Here is a 22581-nt window from a genome sequence, read left to right on the forward strand (position 1 = left end):
AATTCCACTCTATTCCATTCGTCTTCATTCCATTCCATTCCATTCCGTCCAATTCCATTCCATTCGTTTCCATTCCATTCGAGTCCCTTCCATTTTATTCCATTCCATTTGATATCTTTCCATTAAACCCAATTCCATTCTATTCCTTTCGATTCCCTTCAATACTATTCCATTCGATTCCATTCCATTCCATTCAGTTCCATTTCATTCGACTTCGTTCAATTCCAGTCCATTGCATTCCAGTCCATCCCTTTACGTTCCATTTGATTCCAATCCGTTCGATTCCATTTTGTTCCAATCCAGTCCATTGCAGTCCATTCCACTCCATTCCATTTCATTCGATTGCATTCCATTCTATTCCATTCCAGTCAATTCCATTCAACTTGGTTCCACTCCGTTCCATTCCATTGCATTCCAGTATATTCCATTCCATTGCTTACCATTCCATTCAGTTTGATAACCTTCCCTTCAATTCCTTTCCATACAAATCAATTACATTGCTATCCAGTACATTCGAGTCCATTCTATTCCTGTCCATTTCATTCCTGTCCATTCCATTCGATTCTATTCCGTTCGATTACATTCCATACTGTTGCATTCCATTCCATTCGAATAAATTCCATTCGAGACCATTCCTTTTGATTCCAATCTATTTAAGTCCATTCCTTTCGTGTCCATTATATTTGGGTTCATTCCATTCCATTCCTTTCTATTCCATTCCATTCCATTTCATTCGATGCCATTCTATTTGATTCTATTCCATTCTTCTCTATTCCATTCCATTTTGTTCCATCCGTTTCCATTACATTTTACTCCTTTCCATTCCATTGATTCCATTCCATTCGTTTCCATTCTATTGGAGTCCATTCCATACAGGTCCATTCCTTTCCATTGCATTCGATGCCATTCCAGTTGATTCTATTCCATTCTACACCATTCCATTCCTTTCCATTCCATGCGATTCCTTTACATTCTATTCCTTTCCATTTCATTTCATTCCATTCCATTCCATTCCTTTCCAGTCCGTTCCATTGGAGTCCATTCAATTGCATTCCACTCTATTCGATATGTTTCGATTACATCCAATTCCATTCTATTCCTTTTGATTCCATTCAATTCCATTCCATTCGAATCCATTCCATTCAGTTCCTTTCGATTCGACTGCATTCCACTCAAGTCCATTCCATTCCATTCAGTCCCATTCAACTTCATTCGATGCCAATCCATTCGATTCCAATTTTCTCAGTCCATTCCATTCGAGTCCATTCCATTCCCTCCCATTACATACCATTCGATGCCATTCCATTTGATTCTATTACATTCGACTCCATTACGTTCCATTCAGTTCCATCCGATTCCATTCCATTCTCTTCCTTTGCAGTAAATTCCATTCCATTTCATTCTATTCGTTTCCACTCCTTTTCAGTCCATTCCACTGCAGTCCATTCCATTCGAGTCCATTCCTTTCCTGTCCATTCCATTCGATTCCATTCCTTTCGATTCCATTCCATATTATTGCATTCCATTCACATCCATTCTATTCGAATAAATTACATTCAAGACCATTCCTTTCTTGTCCATTCTCTTTGAATCCATTCCATTAGAGTCCATTCCATTTGGGTCCCTTCCTTTCCATTCTATTCCATTCCATTCCATTTCATTCCATTCCATTCCTTTCTATTCCATTCCATTCCATTTCATTCGATGCCATTCTATTTGACTCTATTCCATTCTCTATTCCATTCCATTTTGTTCCATCCGTTTCCATTACATTTTACTCCTTTCCATTCCATTGATTCCATTACATTCGTTTCCATTCTATTGGAGTCCATTCCATTCAGGTCCATTCCTTTCCATTGCATTCGAAGCCATTCCAGTTGATTCTATTCCATTCGACTCCATTCCATTCTTTTCCATTCCATCTGATTCCTTTACATTCTATTCCTTTCTATTTCATTTCATTCCATTCCATTCCATTCCTTTCCAGTCCGTTCCATTTGAGTCCATTCAATTGCATTCCATTCTATTCGATATGTTTCGATTACATCCAATTCCATTCTTTTCCTTTTGATTCCATTCAATTCCATTCCATTCGAATCCATTCCATTCGGTTCCGTTCGATTCGACTGCATTCCATTCAAGTCCATTCCATTCCATTCAGTCCCATTCCGTTCCATTCGATGCCAATCCATTCGATTCCATTTTTTTCAGTCCATTCCATTCGAGTCCATTCCATTCCATCCCATTCCATACCATTCGATGCCATTCCATTTGATTCTATTACATTCAACTCCATTACGTTCCATTCAGTTCCATCCGATTCCATTCCATTCTCTTCCTTTGCAGTAAATTCCATTCCATTTCATTCTATTCGTTTCCACTCCTTCTCAGTCCATTCCACTGCAGTCCATTCCAGTCGAGTCCATTCCTTTCCTGTCCATTCCATTCGATTCCATTCCTTTCGATTCCATTCCATATTATTGCATTCCATTCACATCCATTCTATTCGAATAAATTACATTCAAGACCATTCCTTTCTTATCCATTCTCTTTGAATCCATTCCATTAGAGTCCATTCCATTTGGGTCCCTTCCATTCCATTCTATTCCATTCCATTCCATTCCATTCCATTCCATGCCATTCCGAATGATTCTATTCCATTCGAGTCCATTCCATTAGTGTCCTTTCCATTCCATTGAATTGCATTCCGATCCATTCGTTGACATTTAATTCCATTCTATTCCATTCCATTAGTGTCCTTTCCATTCCATTGCATTCCATTCCAATCTGTTGGTTGCCATTTAATTCCACTCTATTGCATTCGTCTTCATTCCATTCCATTCCGTCCAATTCCATTCCATTCGTTGCCATTCCATTCGAGTCCCTTCCATTTTATTCCATTCCATTTGATATCTTTCCATTAAACCCAATTCCATTCTATTCCTTTCGATTCCCTTCAATACTATTCCATTCGATTCCATTCCATTCCATTCAGTTCCATTTCATTCGGCTTCGTTCAATTCCAGTCCATTCCATTACAGTCCATCCCTTTACGTTCCATTTGATTCCAATCCGTTCGATTCCATTTTGTTCCAATCCAGTCCATTGCAGTCCATTCCACTCCATTCCATTTCATTCGATTGCATTCCATTCTATTCCATTCCAGTCAATTCCATTCCACTTGGTTCCGCTCCGTTCCATTCCATTGCATTCCAGTATATTCCATTCCATTGCTTACCATTCCATTCAGTTTCATAAGCTTCCCTTCGATTCCATTCCATTCAAATCAATTACATTGCCATCCAGTACATTCGAGTCCATTCTATTCCAGTCCATTTCATTCCTGTCCATTCCATTCGATTCTATTCCATTAAATTACATTCCATACTGTTGCATTCCATTCCGTTCCATTCCATTCCATTCGAATAAATTCCATTCGAGACCATTCCTTTTGATTCCAATCTATTTAAGTCCATTCCTTTCGTGTCCATTATATTTGGGTTCATTCCATTCCATTCCATTCCTTTCTATTCCATTCCATTCCATTTCTTTCGATGCCATTCTATTTGATTCTATTCCATTCTTCTCTATTCCATTCCATTTTGTTCCATCCGATTCCATTACATTTTACTCCTTTCCATTCCATTGATTCCATTACATTCGTTTCATTCTATTGGAGTCCATTCCATTCAGGTCCATTCCTTTCCATTGCATTCGATGCCATTCCAGTTGATTCTATTCCATTCGACTCCATTCCATTCCTTTCCGTTCCATCCGATTCCTTTACATTCTATTCCTCTCTATTTCATTTCATTCCATTCCATTCCATTCCTTTCCAGTCCGTTCCATTTGAGTCCATTCAATTGCATTCCACTCTAGTCGATATGTTTCGATTACATCCAATTCCATTCTATTCCTTTTGATTCCATTCAATTCCATTCCATTCGAATCCATTCCATTCAGTTCCGTTCGATTCGACTGCATTCCATTCAAGTCCATTCCACTCAGTGCCATTCCGCTCCATTCGATGCCAATCCATTCGATTCCATTGTTTTCAGTCCATTCCATTCGAGTCCATTCCATTCCATCCCATTCCATACCATTCGATGCCATTCCATTTGATTCTATTACATTCGACTCCATTACGTTCCATTCAGTTCCATCCGATTCCATTCCATTTGATTCTATTACATTCGACTCCATTACGTTCCATTCAGTTCCATCCGATTCCATTCCATTCTCTTCCTATGCAGTAAATTCCATTCCATTTCATTCTATTCGTTTCCACTCCTTTTAAGTCCATTCCACTGCAGTCCATTCCAGTCGAGTCCATTCCCTTCCTGTCCATTCCATTCGATTCCATTCCTTTCGATTCCATTCCATATTATTGCATTCCATTCACATCCATTCTATTCGAATAAATTACATTCAAGACCATTCCTTTCTTGTCCATTCTCTTTGAATCCATTCCATTAGAGACCATTCCATTTGGGTCCCTTCCATTCCATTCTATTCCATTCCATTCCATTCCATTCCTTTCCATTCCATTCCATTCCATGCCACTCCAAATGATTCTATTCCATTCTATTCCATTCCATTAGTGTCCTTTCCATTCCTTTGCATTCCATTCCAATCTATTGGTTGCCATTTAATTACACTCTATTCCGTTCGTCTTCATTCCATTCCATTCCATTCCGTCCGATTCCATTCCATTCGTTTCCATTCCATTCGAGTCCCTTCCATTTTATTCCATTCCATTTGATATCTTTCCATTAAACCCAATTCCATTCTAATCTTTTCGATTCCCTTCAATACTATTCCATTCGATTTCATTCCATTCCATTCAGTTCCATTTCATTCGACTTCGTTCAATTCCAGTCCATTCCATTCCAGTCCATCACTTTACGTTCCATTTGATTCCAATCCGTTCGATTCCATTTTGTTCCAATCCAGTCCATTGCAGTCCATTCCACTCCATTCCATTTCATTCGATTGCATTCCATTCTATTCCATTCCAGTCAATTCCATTCCACTTGGTTCAACTCCGTTCCATTCCATTGCATTCCAGTATATTCCATTCCATTGCTTACCATTCCATTCAGTTTGATAACCTTCCCTTCGACTCCATTCCATTCAAATCAATTACATTGCTATCCAGTACATTCGAGTCCATTCTATTCCAGTCCATTTCATTCCTGTCCATTCCATTCGATTCTATTTCATTCGATTACATTCCATACTGTTGCATTCCATTCCATTCCATTCCATTCGAATAAATTCCATTCGAGACCATTCCTTTTGATTCCAATCTATTTAAGTCCATTCCTTTCGTGTCCATTATATTTGGGTTCATTCCATTCCATTCCATTCCATTCCTTTCTATTCCATTCCATTCCATTTCTTTCGATGCCATTCTATTTGATTCTATTCCATTCTTCTCTATTCCATCCCATTTTCTTCCATCCGATTCCATTGCATTTTACTCCTTTCCATTCCATTGATTCCATTACATTCGTTTCCATTCTATTGGAGTCCATTCCATTCAGGTCCATTCCTTTCCATTGCATTCGATGCCATTCCAGTTGATTCTATTCCATTCGACTCCATTCCATTCCTTTCCATTCCACCGATTCCTTTACATTCTCTTCCTTTCTATTTCATTTCATTCCATTCCATTCCATTCTTTTCCAGTCCGTTCCATTTGAGTCCATTCAATTGCATTCCATTCTATTCGATATGTTTCGATTACATCCAATTCTTTCTATTCCTTTTGATTGCATTCAATTCCATTCCATTCGAATCCATTCCATTCGGTTCCGTTCGATTCGACTGCATTCCATTCAAGTCCATTCCATTCCATTCAGTCCCATTCCGTTCCATTCGATGCCAATCCATTCGATTCCATTTTTTTCAGTCCATTCCTTTCGAGTCCATTCCATTCCATCCCATTCCATACCATTCGATGCCATTCCATTTGATTCTATTACATTCGACTCCATTACGTTCCATTCAGTCCCATCCGATTCCATTCCATTCTCTTCCTTTGCAGTAAATTCCATTCCATTTCATTCTATTCGTTTCCACTCCTTTTCAGTCCATTCCACTGCAGTCCATTCCAGTCGAGTCCATTCCTTTCCTGTCCATTCCATTTGATTCCATTCCTTTCGATTCCATTCCATATTATTGCATTCCATTCACATCCATTCTATTCGAATAAATTACATTCAAGACCATTCCTTTCTTGTCCATTCTCTTTGAATCCATTCCATTAGAGTCCATTCCATTTGGGTCCCTTCCATTCCATTCTATTCCATTCCATTCCATTCCATTCCATTCCATGCCATTCCGAATGATTCTATTCCATTCGAGTCCATTCCATTCGTGTCCTTTCCATTCCATTGAATTTCATTCCGATCCATTCGTTGACATTTAATTCCATTCTATTCCATTCCATTAGTGTCCTTTCCATTCCATTGCATTCCATTCCAATCTATTTGTTGCCATTTAATTCCACTCTATTCCGTTTGTCTTCATTCCATTCCATTCCATTCCGTCCGATTCCATTCCATTCGTTTCCATTCCATTCGAGTCCCTTCCATTTTATTCCATTCCATTTGATATCTTTCCATTAAACCCAATTCCATTCTATTCCTTTCGATTCCCTTCAATACTATTCCATTCGATTCCATTCCATTCCATTCAGTTCCATTTCATTCGACTTCGTTCAATTCCAGTCCATTCCATTCCAGTCCATCCCTTTACGTTCCATTTGATTCCAATCCGTTCGATTCCATTTTGTTCCAATCCAGTCCATTGCAGTCCATTCCACTCCTTTCCATTTCATTCGATTGCATTCCATTCTATTCCATTCCAGTCAATTCCATTCCACTTGGTTCCACTCCGTTCCATTCCATTGCATTCCAGTATATTCCATTCCATTGCTTACCATTCCATTCAGTTTGATAAGCTTCCCTTCGATTCCATTCCATTCAAATCAATTACATTGCCATCCAGTACATTCGAGTCCATTCTATTCCAGTCCATTTCATTCCTGTCCATTCCATTCGATTCTATTCCATTCAATTACATTCCATACTGTTGCATTCCATTCCGTTCCATTCCATTCCATTCGAATAAATTCCATTCGAGACCATTCCTTTTGATTCCAATCTATTTAACTCCATTCCTTTCGTGTCCATTATATTTGGGTTCATTCCATTCCATTCCATTCCTTTCTATTCCATTCCATTCCATTTCTTTCGATGCCATTCTATTTGATTCTATTCCATTCTTCTCTATTCCATTCCATTTTGTTCCATCCGATTCCATTGCATTTTACTCCTTTCCATTCCATTGATTCCATTCCATTCGTTTCCATTCTATTGGAGTCCATTCCATTCAGGTCCATTCCTTTCCATTGCATTCGATGCCATTCCAGTTGATTCTATTCCATTCGACTCCATTCCATTCCTTTCCGTTCCATCCGATTCCTTTACATTCTATTCCTTTCTATTTCATTTCATTCCATTCCATTCCATTCCTTTCCAGTCCTTTCCATTTGAGTCCATTCAATTGCATTACACTCTAGTCGATATGATTCGATTACATCCAATTCCATTCTATTCCTTTTGATTCCATTCAATTCCATTCCATTCGAATCTATTCCATTCAGTTCCATTCGATTCGACTGCATTCCATTCAAATCCATTCCACTCAGTCCCATTCCGCTCCATTCGATGCCAATCCATTCGATTCCATTTTTTTCAGTCCATTCCATTCGAGTCCATTCCATTCCATCCCATTCCATACCATTCGATGCCATTCCATTTGATTCTATTACATTCGACTCCATTACGTTCCATTCAGTTCCATCCGATTCCATTCCATTTGATTCTATTACATTCGACTCCATTACATTCCATTCAGTTCCATCCGATTCCATTCCATTCTCTTCCTATGCAGTAAATTCCATTCCATTTCATTCTATTCGTTTCCACTCCTTTTCAGTCCATTCCACTGCAGTCCATTCCAGTCAAGTCCATTCCCTTCCTGTCCATTCCATTCGATTCCATTCCTTTCGATTCCATTCCATATTATTGCATTCCATTCACATCCATTCTATTCGAATAAATTACATTCAAGACCATTCCTTTCTTGTCCATTCTCTTTGAATCCATTCCATTAGAGACCATTCCATTTGGGTCCCTTCCATTCCATTCTATTCCATTCCATTCCATTCCATTCCTTTCCATTCCATTCCATTCAATTCCATGCCATTCCAAATGATTCTATTCCATTCTATTCCATTCCATTAGTGTCCTTTCCATTCCATTGCATTCCATTCCAATCCATTGGTTGCCATTTAATTCCACTCTATTCCGTTCGTCTTCATTCCATTCCATTCCATTCCGTCCGATTCCATTCCATTCGTTTCCATTCCATTCGAGTCCCTTCCATTTTATTCCATTCCATTTGATATGTTTCCATTAAACCCAATTCCATTCTAATCTTTTCGATTCCCTTCAATACTATTCCATTCGATTTCATTCCATTCCATTCAGTTCCATTTCATTCGACTTCGTTCAATTCCAGTCCATTCCATTCCAATCCATCCCTTTACGTTCCATTTGATTCCAATCCGTTCGATTCCATTTTGTTCCAATCCAGTCCATTGCAGTCCATTCCACTCCATTCCATTTCATTCGATTGCATTCCATTCTATTCCATTCCAGTCAATTCCATTCCACTTGGTTCAACTCCGTTCCATTCCATTGCATTCCAGTATATTCCATTCCATTGCTTACCATTCCATTCAGTTTGATAACCTTCCCTTCGACTCCATTCCATTCAAATCAATTACATTGCTATCCAGTACATTCGAGTCCATTCTATTCCAGTCCATTTCATTCCTGTCCATTCCATTCGATTCTACTTCATTCGATTACATTCCATACTGTTGCATTCCATTCCATTCCATTCCATTCGAATAAATTCCATTCGAGACCATTCCATTTGATTCCAATCTATTTAAGTCCATTCCTTTCGTGTCCATTATATTTGGGTTCATTCCATTCCATTCCATTCCATTCCTTTCTATTCCATTCCATTCCATTTCATTCGATGCCATTCTATTTGATTCTATTCCATTCTTCTCTATTCCATTCCATTTTGTTCCATCCGATTCCATTGCATTTTACTCCTTTCCATTCCATTGATTCCATTCCATTCGTTTCCATTCTATTGGAGTCCATTCCATTCAGGTCCATTCCTTTCCATTGCATTCGATGCCATTCCAGTTGATTCTATTCCATTCGACTCCATTCCATTCCTTTCCATTCCATCCGATTCCTTTACATTCTCTTCCTTTCTATTTCATTTCATTCCATTCCATTCCATTCTTTTCCAGTCCGTTCCATTTGAGTCCATTCAATTGCATTCCATTCTATTCGATATGTTTCGATTACATCCAATTCTTTCTATTCCTTTTGATTGCATTCAATTCCATTCCATTCGAATCCATTCCATTCGGTTCCGTTCGATTCGACTGCATTCCATTCAAGTCCATTCCATTCCATTCAGTCCCATTCCGTTCCATTCGATGCCAATCCATTCGATTCCATTTTTTTCAGTCCATTCCTTTCGAGTTCATTCCATTCCATCCCATTCCATACCATTCGATGCCATTCCATTTGATTCTATTACATTCGACTCCATTACGTTCCATTCAGTTCCATCCGATTCCATTCCATTCTCTTCCTTTGCAGTAAATTCCATTCCATTTCATTCTATTCGTTTCCACTCCTTTTCAGTCCATTCCACTGCAGTCCATTCCAGTCAAGTCCATTCCCTTCCTGTCCATTCCATTCGATTCCATTCCTTTCTATTCCATTCCATATTATTGCATTCCATTCACATCCATTCTATTCGAATAAATTACATTCAAGACCATTCCTTTCTTGTCCATTCTCTTTGAATCCATTCCATTAGAGACCATTCCATTTGGGTCCCTTCCATTCCATTCTTTCCATTCCATGCCATTCCATTCCTTTCCATTCCATTCCATTCCATGCCATTCCAAATGATTCTATTCCATTCTATTCCATTCCATTAGTGTCCTTTCCATTCCATTGCATTCCATTCCAATCTATTGGTTGCCATTTAATTACACTCTATTCCGTTCGTCTTCATTCCATTCCATTCCATTCCGTCCGATTCCATTCCATTCGTTTCCATTCCATTCGAGTCCCTTCCATTTTATTCCATTCCATTTGATATCTTTCCATTAAACCCAATTCCATTCTAATCCTTTCGATTCCCTTCAATACTATTCCATTCGATTTCATTCCATTCCATTCAGTTCCATTTCATTCGACTTCGTTCAATTCCAGTCCATTCCATTCCAGTCCATCCCTTTACGTTCCATTTGATTCCAATCCGTTCGATTCCATTTTGTTCCAATCCAGTCCATTGCAGTCCATTCCACTCCATTCCATTTCATTCGATTGCATTCCATTCTATTCCATTCCAGTCAATTCCATTCCACTTGGTTCAACTCCGTTCCATTCCATTGCATTCCAGTATATTCCATTCCATTGCTTACCATTCCATTCAGTTTGATAACCTTCCCTTCGACTCCATTCCATTCAAATCAATTACATTGGTATCCACTACATTCGAGTCCATTCTATTCCAGTCCATTTCATTCCTGTCCATTCCATTCGATTCTATTTCATTCGATTACATTCCATACTGTTGCATTCCATTCCATTCCATTCCATTCGAATAAATTCCATTCGAGACCATTCCTTTTGATTCCAATCTATTTAAGTCCATTCCTTTCGTGTCCATTATATTTGGGTTCATTCCATTCCATTCCATTCCTTTCTATTCCATTCCATTCCATTTCATTCGATGCCATTCTATTTGATTGTATTCCATTCTTCTCTATTCCATTCCATTTTGTTCCCTCCGATTCCATTGCATTTTACTCCTTTCCATTCCATTGATTCCATTCCATTCGTTTCCATTCTATTGGAGTCCATTCCATTCAGGTCCATTCCTTTCCATTGCATTCGATGCCATTCCAGTTGATTCTATTCCATTTGACCCCATTCCATTCCTTTCCATTCCATCCGATTCCTTTACATTCCATTCCTTTCTATTTCATTTCATTCCATTCCATTCCATTCTTTTCCAGTCCGTTCCATTTGAGTCCATTCAATTGCATTCCATTCTATTCGATATGTTTCGATTACATCCAATTCTTTCTATTCCTTTTGATTCCATTCAATTCCATTCCATTCGAATCCATTCCATTCGGTTCCGTTCGATTCGACTGCATTCCATTCAAGTCCATTCCATTCCATTCAGTCCCATTCCGTTCCATTCGATGCCAATCCATTCGATTCCATTTTTTTCAGTCCATTAGATTCGAGTCCATTCCATTCCATCCCATTCCATCCCATTCGATGCCATTCCATTTGATTCTATTACATTCGACTCCATTACGTTCCATTCAGTTCCATCCGATTCCATTCCATTCTCTTCCTTTGCAGTAAATTCCATTCCATTTCATTCTATTCGTTTCCACTCCTTTTCAGTCCATTCCACTGCAGTCCATTCCAGTCGAGTCCATTCCTTTCCTGTCCATTCCATTTGATTCCATTCCTTTCGATTCCATTCCATATTATTGCATTCCATTCACATCCATTCTATTCGAATAAATTACATTCAAGACCATTCCTTTCTTGTCCATTCTCTTTGAATCCATTCCATTAGAGTCCATTCCATTTGGGTCCCTTCCATTCCATTCTATTCCATTCCATTCCATTCCATTCCATTCCATGCCATTCCGAATGATTCTATTCCATTCGAGTCCATTCCATTCGTGTCCTTTCCATTCCATTGAATTGCATTCCGATCCATTCGTTGACATTTAATTCCATTCTATTCCATTCCATTAGTGTCCTTTCCATTCCATTGCATTCCATTCCAATCTATTGGTTGCCATTTAATTCCACTCTATTCCATTCGTCTTCATTCCATTCCATTCCGTCCAATTCCATTCCATTCATTTCCATTCCATTCGAGTCCCTTCCATTTTACTCCATTCCATTTGATATCTTTCCATTAAACCCAATTCCATTCTATTCCTTTTGATTCCCTTCAATACTATTCCATTCGATTCCATTCCATTCCATTCAGTTCCATTTCATTCGACTTCGTTCAATTCCAGTCCATTCCATTCCAGTCCATCCCTTTACGTTCCATTTGATTCCAATCCGTTCGATTCCATTTTGTTCCAATCCAGTCCATTGCAGTCCATTCCACTCCATTCCATTTCATTCGATTGCATTCCATTCTATTCCATTCCAATCAATTCCATTCCACTTGGTTCCACTCCGTTCCATTCCATTGCATTCCAGTATATTCCATTCCATTGCTTACCATTCCATTCAGTTTGATAAGCTTCCCTTCGATTCCATTCCATTCAAATCAATTACATTGCTATCCAGTACATTCGAGTCCATTCTATTCCAGTCCATTTCATTCCTGTCCATTCCATTCGATTCTATTCCATTCAATTACATTCCATACTGTTGCATTCCATTCCATTCCATTCCATTCGAAGAAATTCCATTCGAGACCATTCCTTTTGATTCCAATCTATTTAAGTCCATTCCTTTCGTGTCCATTATATTTGGGTTCATTCCATTCAATTCCATTCCATTCCTTTCTCTTCCATTCCATTCCATTTCTTTCGATGCCATTCTATTTGATTCAATTCCATTCTTCTCTATTCCATTCCATTTTGTTCCCTCCGATTCCATTATATTTTACTCCTTTCCATTCCATTGATTCCATTCCATTCGTTTCCATTCTATTGGAGTCCATTCCATTCAGGTCCATTCCTTTCCATTGCATTCGATGCCATTCCAGTTGATTCTATTCCATTCGACTCCATTCCATTCCTTTCTATTCCATCCGATTCCTTTACATTCTATTCCTTTCTATTTCATTCCATTCCATTCCATTCCATTCCTTTCCAGTCCGTTCCATTGGAGTCCATTCAATTGCATTCCATTCTATTCGATATGTTTCAATTACATCCAATTCCATTCTATTCCTTTTGATTCCATTCAATTCCATTCCATTCGAATCCATTCCATTCGGTTCTGTTCGATTCGACTGCATTCCATTCAAGTCCATTCCATTCCATTCAGTCCCATTCCATTCCATTCGATGCCAATCCATTCGATTAAATTTTTTTCAGTCCATTCCATTCGAGTCCATTCCATTCCATCCCATTCCATACCATTCGATGCCATTCCATTTGATTCTATTACATTCGACTCCATTACGTTCCATTCAGTTCCATCCGATTCCATTCCATTCTCTTCCTTTGCAGTAAATTCCATTCCATTTCATTCTATTCGTTTCCACTCCTTTTCAGTCCATTCCACTGCAGTCCATTCCAGTCGAGTCCATTCATTTCCTGTCCATTCCATTCGATTCCATTCCTTTCGATTCCATTCCATATTATTGCATTCCATTCACATCCATTCTATTCGAATAAATTACATTCAAGACCATTCCTTTCTTGTCCATTCTCTTTGAATCCATTCCATTAGAGTCCATTCCATTTGGGTCCCTTCCATTCCATTCTATTCCATTCCATTCCATTCCATTCCATTCCATGCCATTCCGAATGATTCTATTCCATTCGAGTCCATTCCATTCGTGTCCTTTCCATTCCATTGAATTTCATTCCGATCCATTCGTTGACATTTAATTCCATTCTATTCAATTCCATTAGTGTCCTTTCCATTCCATTGCATTCCATTCCAATCTATTTGTTGCCATTTAATTCCACTCTATTCCGTTCGTCTTCATTCCATTCCATTCCATTCCGTACGATTCCATTCCATTCGTTTCCATTGCATTCGAGTCCCTTCCATTTTATTCCATTCCATTTGATATCTTTCCATTAAACCCAATTCCATTCTATTCCTTTCGATTCCCTTCAATACTATTCCATTCGATTCGATTCCATTCCATTCAGTTCCATTTCATTCGACTTCGTTGAATTCCAGTCCATTCCATTCCAGTCCATCCCTTTACGTTCCATTTGATTCCAATCCGTTCGATTCCATTTTGTTCCAATCCAGTCCATTGCAGTCCATTCCACTCCATTCCATTTCATTCGATTGCATTCCATTCTATTCCATTCCAGTCAATTCCATTCCACTTGGTTCCACTCCGTTCCATTCCATTGCATTCCAGTATATTCCATTCCATTGCTTACCATTCCATTCAGTTTGATAAGCTTCCCTTCGATTCCATTCCATTCAAATCAATTACATTGCTATCCAGTACATTCGAGTCCATTCTATTCCAGTCCATTTCATTCCTGTCCATTCCATTCGATTCTATTCCATTCAATTACATTCCATACTGTTGCATTCCATTCCATTCCATTCCATTCGAAGAAATTCCATTCGAGACCATTCCTTTTGATTCCAATCTATTTAAGTCCATTCCTTTCGTGTCCATTATATTTGGGTTCATTCCATTCAATTCCATTCCATTCCTTTCTCTTCCATTCCATTCCATTTCTTTCGATGCCATTCTATTTGATTCAATTCCATTCTTCTCTATTCCATTGCATTTTGTTCCCTCCGATTCCATTACATTTTACTCCTTTCCATTCCATTGATTCCATTCCATTCGTTTCCATTCTATTGGAGTCCATTCCATTCAGGTCCATTCCTTTCCATTGCATTCGATGCCATTCCAGTTGATTCTATTCCATTCGACTCCATTCCATTCCTTTCTATTCCATCCGATTCCTTTACATTCTATTCCTTTCTATTTCATTCCATTCCATTCCATTCCATTCCTTTCCAGTCCGTTCCATTGGAGTCCATTCAATTGCATTCCATTCTATTCGATATGTTTCAATTACATCCAATTCCATTCTATTCCTTTTGATTCCATTCAATTCCATTCCATTCGAATCCATTCCATTCGGTTCTGTTCGATTCGACTGCATTCCATTCAAGTCCATTCCATTCCATTCAGTCCCATTCCGTTCCATTCGATGCCAATCCATTCGATTCCATTTTTTTTAGTCCATTAGATTCGAGTCCATTCCATTCCATCCCATTCCATACCATTCGATGCCATTCCATTTGATTCTATTACATTCGACTCCATTACGTTCCATTCAGTTCCATCCGATTCCATTCCATTCTCTTCCTTTGCAGTAAATTCCATTCCATTTCATTCTATTCGTTTCCACTCCTTTTCAGTCCATTCCACTGCAGTCCATTCCAGTCGAGTCCATTCCTTTCCTGTCCATTCCATTTGATTCCATTCCTTTCGATTCCATTCCATATTATTGCATTCCATTCACATCCATTCTATTCGAATAAATTACATTCAAGACCATTCCTTTCTTGTCCATTCTCTTTGAATCCATTCCATTAGAGTCCATTCCATTTGGGTCCCTTCCATTCCATTCTATTCCATTCCATTCCATTCCATTCCATTCCATGCCATTCGGAATGATTCTATTCCATTCGAGTCCATTCCATTCGTGTCCTTTCCATTCCATTGAATTTCATTCCGATCCATTCATTGACATTTAATTCCATTGTATTCCATTCCATTAGTGTCCTTTCCATTGCATTGCATTCCATTCCAATCTATTGGTTGCCATTTAGTTACACTCTATTCCGTTCGTCTTCATTCCATTCCATTCCATTCCGTCCGATTCCATTCCATTCGTTTCCATTCCATTCGAGTCCCTTCCATTTTATTCCATTCCATTTGATATCTTTCCATTAAACCCAATTCCATTCTATTCCTTTCGATTCCCTTCAATACTATTCCATTCGATTCCATTCCATTCCATTCAGTTCCATTTCATTCGACTTCGTTCAATTCCAGTCCATTCCATTCCAGTCCATCCCTTTACGTTCCATTTGATTCCAATCCGTTCGATTCCATTTTGTTCCAATCCAGTCCATTGCAGTCCATTCCACTCCATTCCATTTCATTCGATTGCATTCCATTCTATTCCATTCCAGTCAATTCCATTCCACTTGGTTCCACTCCGTTCCATTCCATTGCATTCCAGTATATTCCATTCCATTGCTTACCATTCCATTCAGTTTGATAAGCTTCCCTTCGATTCCATTCCATTCAAATCAATTACATTGCTATCCAGTACATTCGAGTCCATTCTATTCCAGTCCATTTCATTCCTGTCCATTCCATTCGATTCTATTCCATTCAATTACATTCCATACTGTTGCATTCCATTCCGTTCCATTCCATTCCATTCGAATAAATTCCATTCGAGACCATTCCTTTTGATTCCAATCTATTTAAGTCCATTCCTTTCGTGTCCATTATATTTGGGTTCATTCCATTCCATTCCATTCCTTTCTATTCCATTCCATTCCATTTCTTTCGATGCCATTCTATTTGATTCTATTCCATTCTTCTCTATTCCATTCCATTTTGTTCCATCCGATTCCATTACATTTTACTCCTTTCCATTCCATTGATTCCATTCCATTCGTTTCCATTCTATTGGAGTCCATTCCATTCAGGTCCATTCCTTTCCATTGCATTCGATGCCATTCCAGTTGATTCTATTCCATTCGACTCCATTCCATTCCTTTCCGTTCCATCCGATTCCTTTACATTCTATTCCTTTCTATTTCATTTCATTCCATTCCATTCCTTTCCTTTCCAGTCCGTTCCATTTGAGTCCATTCAATTGCATTCCACTCTATTCGATATGTTTCGATTACATCCAATTCCATTCTATTCCTTTTGATTCCATTCAATTCCATTCCATTCGAATCCATTCCATTCAGTTCCGTTCGATTCGACTGCATTCCACTCAAGTCCATTCCATTCAGTCCCATTCCGCTCCATTCGATGCCAATCCATTCGATTCCATTTTTTTCAGTCCATTCCATTCGAGTCCATTCCATTCCATCCCATTCCATACCATTCGATGCCATTCCATTTGATTCTATTACATTCGACTCCATTACGTTCCATTCAGTTCCATCTGATTCCATTCCATTCTCTTCCTTTGCAGTAAATTCCATTCCATTTCATTCTATTCGTTTCCACTCCTTTTCAGTCCATTCCACTGCAGTCCATTCCAGTCGAGTCCATTCCTTTCATGTCCATTCCATTCGATTCCATTCCTTCCGATTCCATTCCATATTATTGCATTCCATTCACATCCATTCTATTCGAATAAATTACATTCAAGACCATTCCTTTCTTGTCCATTCTCTTTGAATCCATTCCATTAGAGTCCATTCCATTTGGGTCCCTTCCATTCCATTCTATTCCATGCCATTCCATTCCATTCCTTTACATTCCATTCCATGCCATTCCGAATGATTCTATTCCATTCTATTCCATTCCATTAGTGTCCTTTCCATTCCATTGCATTCCATTCCAATCTATTGGTTGCCATTTAATTCCACTCTGTTCCGTTCGTCTTCATTCCATTCCATTCCATTCCGTCCGATTCCATTCCATGCGTTTCCATTCCATTCGAGTCCCTTCCATTTTATTCCATTCCGTTTGATATCTTTCCATTAAAACCAATTCCATTCTAATCTTTTCGATTCCCTTCAATACTATTCCATTCGATTCCATTCCATTCCATTCAGTTCCATTTCATTCGACTTCGTTCAATTCCAGTCCATTCCATTCCAGTCCATCCCTTTACGTTCCATTTGATTCCAATCCGTTCGATTCCATTTTGTCCCAATCCAGTCCATTGCAGTCCATTCCACTCCATTCCATTTCATTCGATTGCATTCCATTCTATTCCATTCCAGTCAATTCCATTCCACTTGGTTCCACTCCGTTCCATTCCATTGCATTCCAGTATATTCCATTCCATTGCTTACCATTCCATTCAGTTTGATAACCTTCCCTTCGATTCCATTCCATTCAAATCAATTACATTGCTATCCAGTACATTCGAGTCCATTCTATTCCAGTCCATTTCATTCCTGTCCATTCCATTCGATTCTATTTCATTCGATTACATTCCATACAGTTGCATTCCATTCCATTCCATTCCATTCGAATAAATTCCATTCGAGACCATTCCTTTTGATTCCAATCTATTTAAGTCCATTCCTTTCGTGTCCATTATATTTGGTTTCATTCCATTCCATTCCATTCCATTCCTTTCTATTCCATTCCATTCCATTTCATTCGATGCCATTCTATTTGATTCTATTCCATTCTTCTCTATTCCATTCCATTTTGTTCCATCCGATTCCATTGCATTTTACTCCTTTCCATTCCATTGATTCCATTCCATTCGTTTCCATTCTATTGGAGTCCATTCCATTCAGGTCCATTCCTTTCCATTGCATTCGATGCCATTCCAATTGATTCTATTCCATTCGACTCCATTCCATTCCTTTCCATTCCATCCGATTCCTTTACATTCTATTCCTTTCTATTTCATTTCATTCCATTCCATTCCATTCTTTTCCAGTCCGTTCCATTTGAGTCCATTCAATTGCTTTCCATTCTATTCGATATGTTTCGATTACATCCAATTCTTTCTATTCCTTTTGATTCCACTCAATTCCATTCTATTCGAATCCATTCCATTCCGTTCCGTTCGATTCGACTGCATTCCATTCAAGTCCATTCCATTCCATTCAGTCCCATTCCGTTCCATTCGATGCCAATCCATTCGATTCCATTTTTTTCAGTCCATTCCATTCGAGTCCATTGCATTCCATCCCATTCCATACCACTCGATGCCATTCCATTTGATTCTATTACATTCGACTCCATTACGTTCCATTCAGTTCCATCCGATTCCATTCCATTCTCTTCCTTTGCAGTAAATTCCATTCCATTTCATTCTATTCGTTTCCACTCCTTTTCAGTCCATTCCACTGCAGTCCATTCCAGTCGAGTCCATTCCTTTCCTGTCCATTCCATTCGATTCCATTCCTTTCGATTCCATTCCATATTATTGCATTCCATTCACATCCATTCTATTCGAATAAATTACATTCAAGACCATTCCTTTCTTGTCCATTCTCTTTGAATCCATTCCATTAGAGTCCATTCCATTTGGGTCCCTTCCATTCCATTCTATTCCATTCCATTCCATTCCATTCCATTCCATGCAATTCCGAATGATTCTATTCCATTCGAGTCCATTCCATTCGTGTCCTTTCTATTCCACTGAATTTCATTCCGATCCATTCGTTGACATTTAATTCCATTCTATTCCATTCCATTAGTGTCCTTTCCATTCCATTGCATTCCATTCCAATCTATTTGTTGCCATTTAATTACACTCTATTCCGTTCGTCTTCATTCCATTCCATTCCATTCCGTCCGATTCCATTCCATTCGTTTCCATTCCATTCGAGTCCCTTCCATTTTATTCCATTCCATTTGATATCTTTCCATTAAACCCAATTCCATTCTATTCCTTTCGATTCCCTTCAATACTATTCCATTCGATTCCATTCCATTCCATTCAGTTCCATTTCATTCGACTTCGTTCAATTCCAGTCCATTCCATTCCAGTCCATCCCTTTACGTTTCATTTGATTCCAATCCGTTCGATTCCATTTTGTTCCAATCCAGTCCATTGCAGTCCATTCCACTCCATTCCATTTCATTCGATTGCATTCCATTCTATTCCATTCCAGTCAATTCCATTCCACTTGGTTCCACTCCGTTCCATTCCATTGCATTCCAGTATATTCCATTCCATTGCTTACCATTCCATTCAGTTTGATAAGCTTCCCTTCGATTCCATTCCATTCAAATCAATTACATTGCTATCCAGTACATTCGAGTCCATTCTATTCCAGTCCATTTCATTCCTGTCCATTCCATTCGATTCTATTCCATTCAATTACATTCCATACTGTTGCATTCCATTCCATTCCATTCCATTCGAATAAATTCCATTCGAGACCATTCCTTTTGATTCCAATCTATTTAAGTCCATTCCTTTCGTGTCCATTATATTTGGGTTCATTCCATTCCATTCCATTCCTTTCTATTCCATTCCATTCCATTTCATTTGATGCCATTCTATTTGATTCTATTCCATTCTTCTCTATTCCATTCCATTTTCTTCCATCCGATTCCATTACATTTTACTCCTTTACATTCCATTGATTCCATTCCATTCGTTTCCATTCTATTGGAGTCCATGCCATTCAGGTCCATTCCTTTCCATTGCATTCGATGCCATTCCAGTTGATTCTATTCCTTTCGACTCCATTCCATTCCTTCCCATTCCATGCGATTCCTTTAAATTCTATTCCTTTCTATTTCATTTCATTCCATTCCATTCCATTACTTTCCAGTCCGTTCCATTGGAGTCCATTCAATTGCATTCCATTCTATTCGATATGTTTCGATTACATCCAATTCTTTCTATTCCTTTTGATTCCATTCAATTCCATTCCATTCGAATCCATTCCATTCGATTCCGTTCGATTCGACTGCATTCCATTCAAGTCCATTCCATTCCATTCAGTCCCATTCCGTTCCATTCGATGCCAATCCATTCCATTCCATCTTTTTCAGTCCATTCCATTCGAGTCCATTCCATTCCATCCCATTCCATACCATTCGATGCCATTCCATTTGATTCTATTACATTCGACTCCATTACGTTCCATTCAGTTCCATCCGATTCCATTCCATTCTCTTCCTTTGCAGTAAATTCCATTCCATTTCATTCTATTCGTTTCCACTCCTTTTCAGTCCATTCCACTGCAGTCCATTCCAGTCGAGTCCATTCCTTTCCTGTCCATTCCATTCGATTCCATTCCTTTTGATTCCATTCCATATTATTGCATTCCATTCACATCCATTCTATTCGAATAAATTACATTCAAGACCATTCCTTTCTTGTCCATTCTCTTTGAATCCATTCCATTAGAGTCCATTCCATTTGGGTCCCTTCCATTCCATTCTATTCCATTCCATTCCACTCCATTCCATTCCATGCCATTCCGAATGATTCTATTCCATTCGAGTCCATTCCATTCGTGTCCTTTCCATTCCATTGAGTTTCATTCCGATCCATTCGTTGACATTTAATTCCATTCTATTCAATTCCATTAGTGTCCTTTCCATTCCATTGCATTCCATTCCAATCTATTTGTTGCCATTTAATTCCACTCTATTCCGTTCGTCTTCATTCCATTCCATTCCATTCCGTACGATTCCATTCCATTCGTTTCCATTGCATTCGAGTCCCTTCCATTTTATTCCATTCCATTTGATATCTTTCCATTAAACCCAATTCCATTCTATTCCTTTCGATTCCCTTCAATACTATTCCATTCGATTCCATTCCATTCTATTCAGTTCCATTTCATTCAACTTCGTTCAATTCCAGTCCATTCCATTCCAGTCCATCCCTTTACGTTCCATTTGATTCCAATCCGTTCGATTCCATTTTGTTCCAATCCAGTCCATTGCAGTCCATTCCACTCCATTCCATTTCATTCGATTGCATTCCATTCTATTCCATTCCAGTCAATTCCATTCCACTTGGTTCCACTCCATTCCATTCCATTGCATTCCAGTATATTCCATTCCATTGCTTACCATTCCATTCAGTTTGATAACCTTCCCTTCGATTCCATTCCATTCAAATCAATTACATTGCTATCCAGTACATTCGAGTCCATTCTATTCCAGTCCATTTCATTCCTGTCCATTCCATTCGATTCTATTCCATTCAATTACATTCCATACTGTTGCATTCCATTCCATTCCATTCCATTCGAGTAAATTCCATTCGAGACCATTCCTTTTGATTCCAATCTATTTAAGTCCATTCCTTTCGTGTCCATTATATTTCGGTTCATTCCATTCCATTCCATTCCATTCCATTCCTTTCTATTCCATTCCATTCCATTTCATTCGATGCCATTTTATTTGATTCTATTCCATTCTTCTCTATTCCATTCCATTTTGTTCCCTCCGATTCCATTGCATTTTACTCCTTTCCATTCCATTGATTCCATTCCATTCGTTTCCATTCTATTGGAGTCCATTCCATTCAGGTCCATTCCTTTCCATTGCATTCGATGCCATTCCAGTTGATTCTATTCCATTCGACTCCATTCCATTCCTTTCCATTCCATCCGATTCCTTTACATTCTATTCCTTTCTATTTCATTTCATTCCATTCCATTCCATTCCTTTCCAGTCCGTTCCATTTGAGTCCATTCAATGGCATTCCATTCTATTCGATATGTTTCGATTACATCCAATTCTTTCTATTCCTTTTGATTCCATTCAATTCCATTCCATTCGAATCCATTCCATTCGGTTCCGTTCGATTCGACTGCATTCCATTCAAGTCCATTCCATTCCATTCAGTCCCATTCCGTTCCATTCGATGCCAATCCATTCGATTCCATTTTTTTCAGTCCATTAGATTCGAGTCCATTCCATTCCATCCCATTCCATACCATTCGATGCCATTCCATTTGATTCTATTACATTCGACTCCATTACGTT

The sequence above is a fragment of the Pan paniscus genome, chromosome 23 (genome assembly GCF_029289425.2).
Source record: "Pan paniscus chromosome 23, NHGRI_mPanPan1-v2.0_pri, whole genome shotgun sequence".
Lineage (NCBI taxonomy): Eukaryota > Metazoa > Chordata > Mammalia > Primates > Hominidae > Pan > Pan paniscus.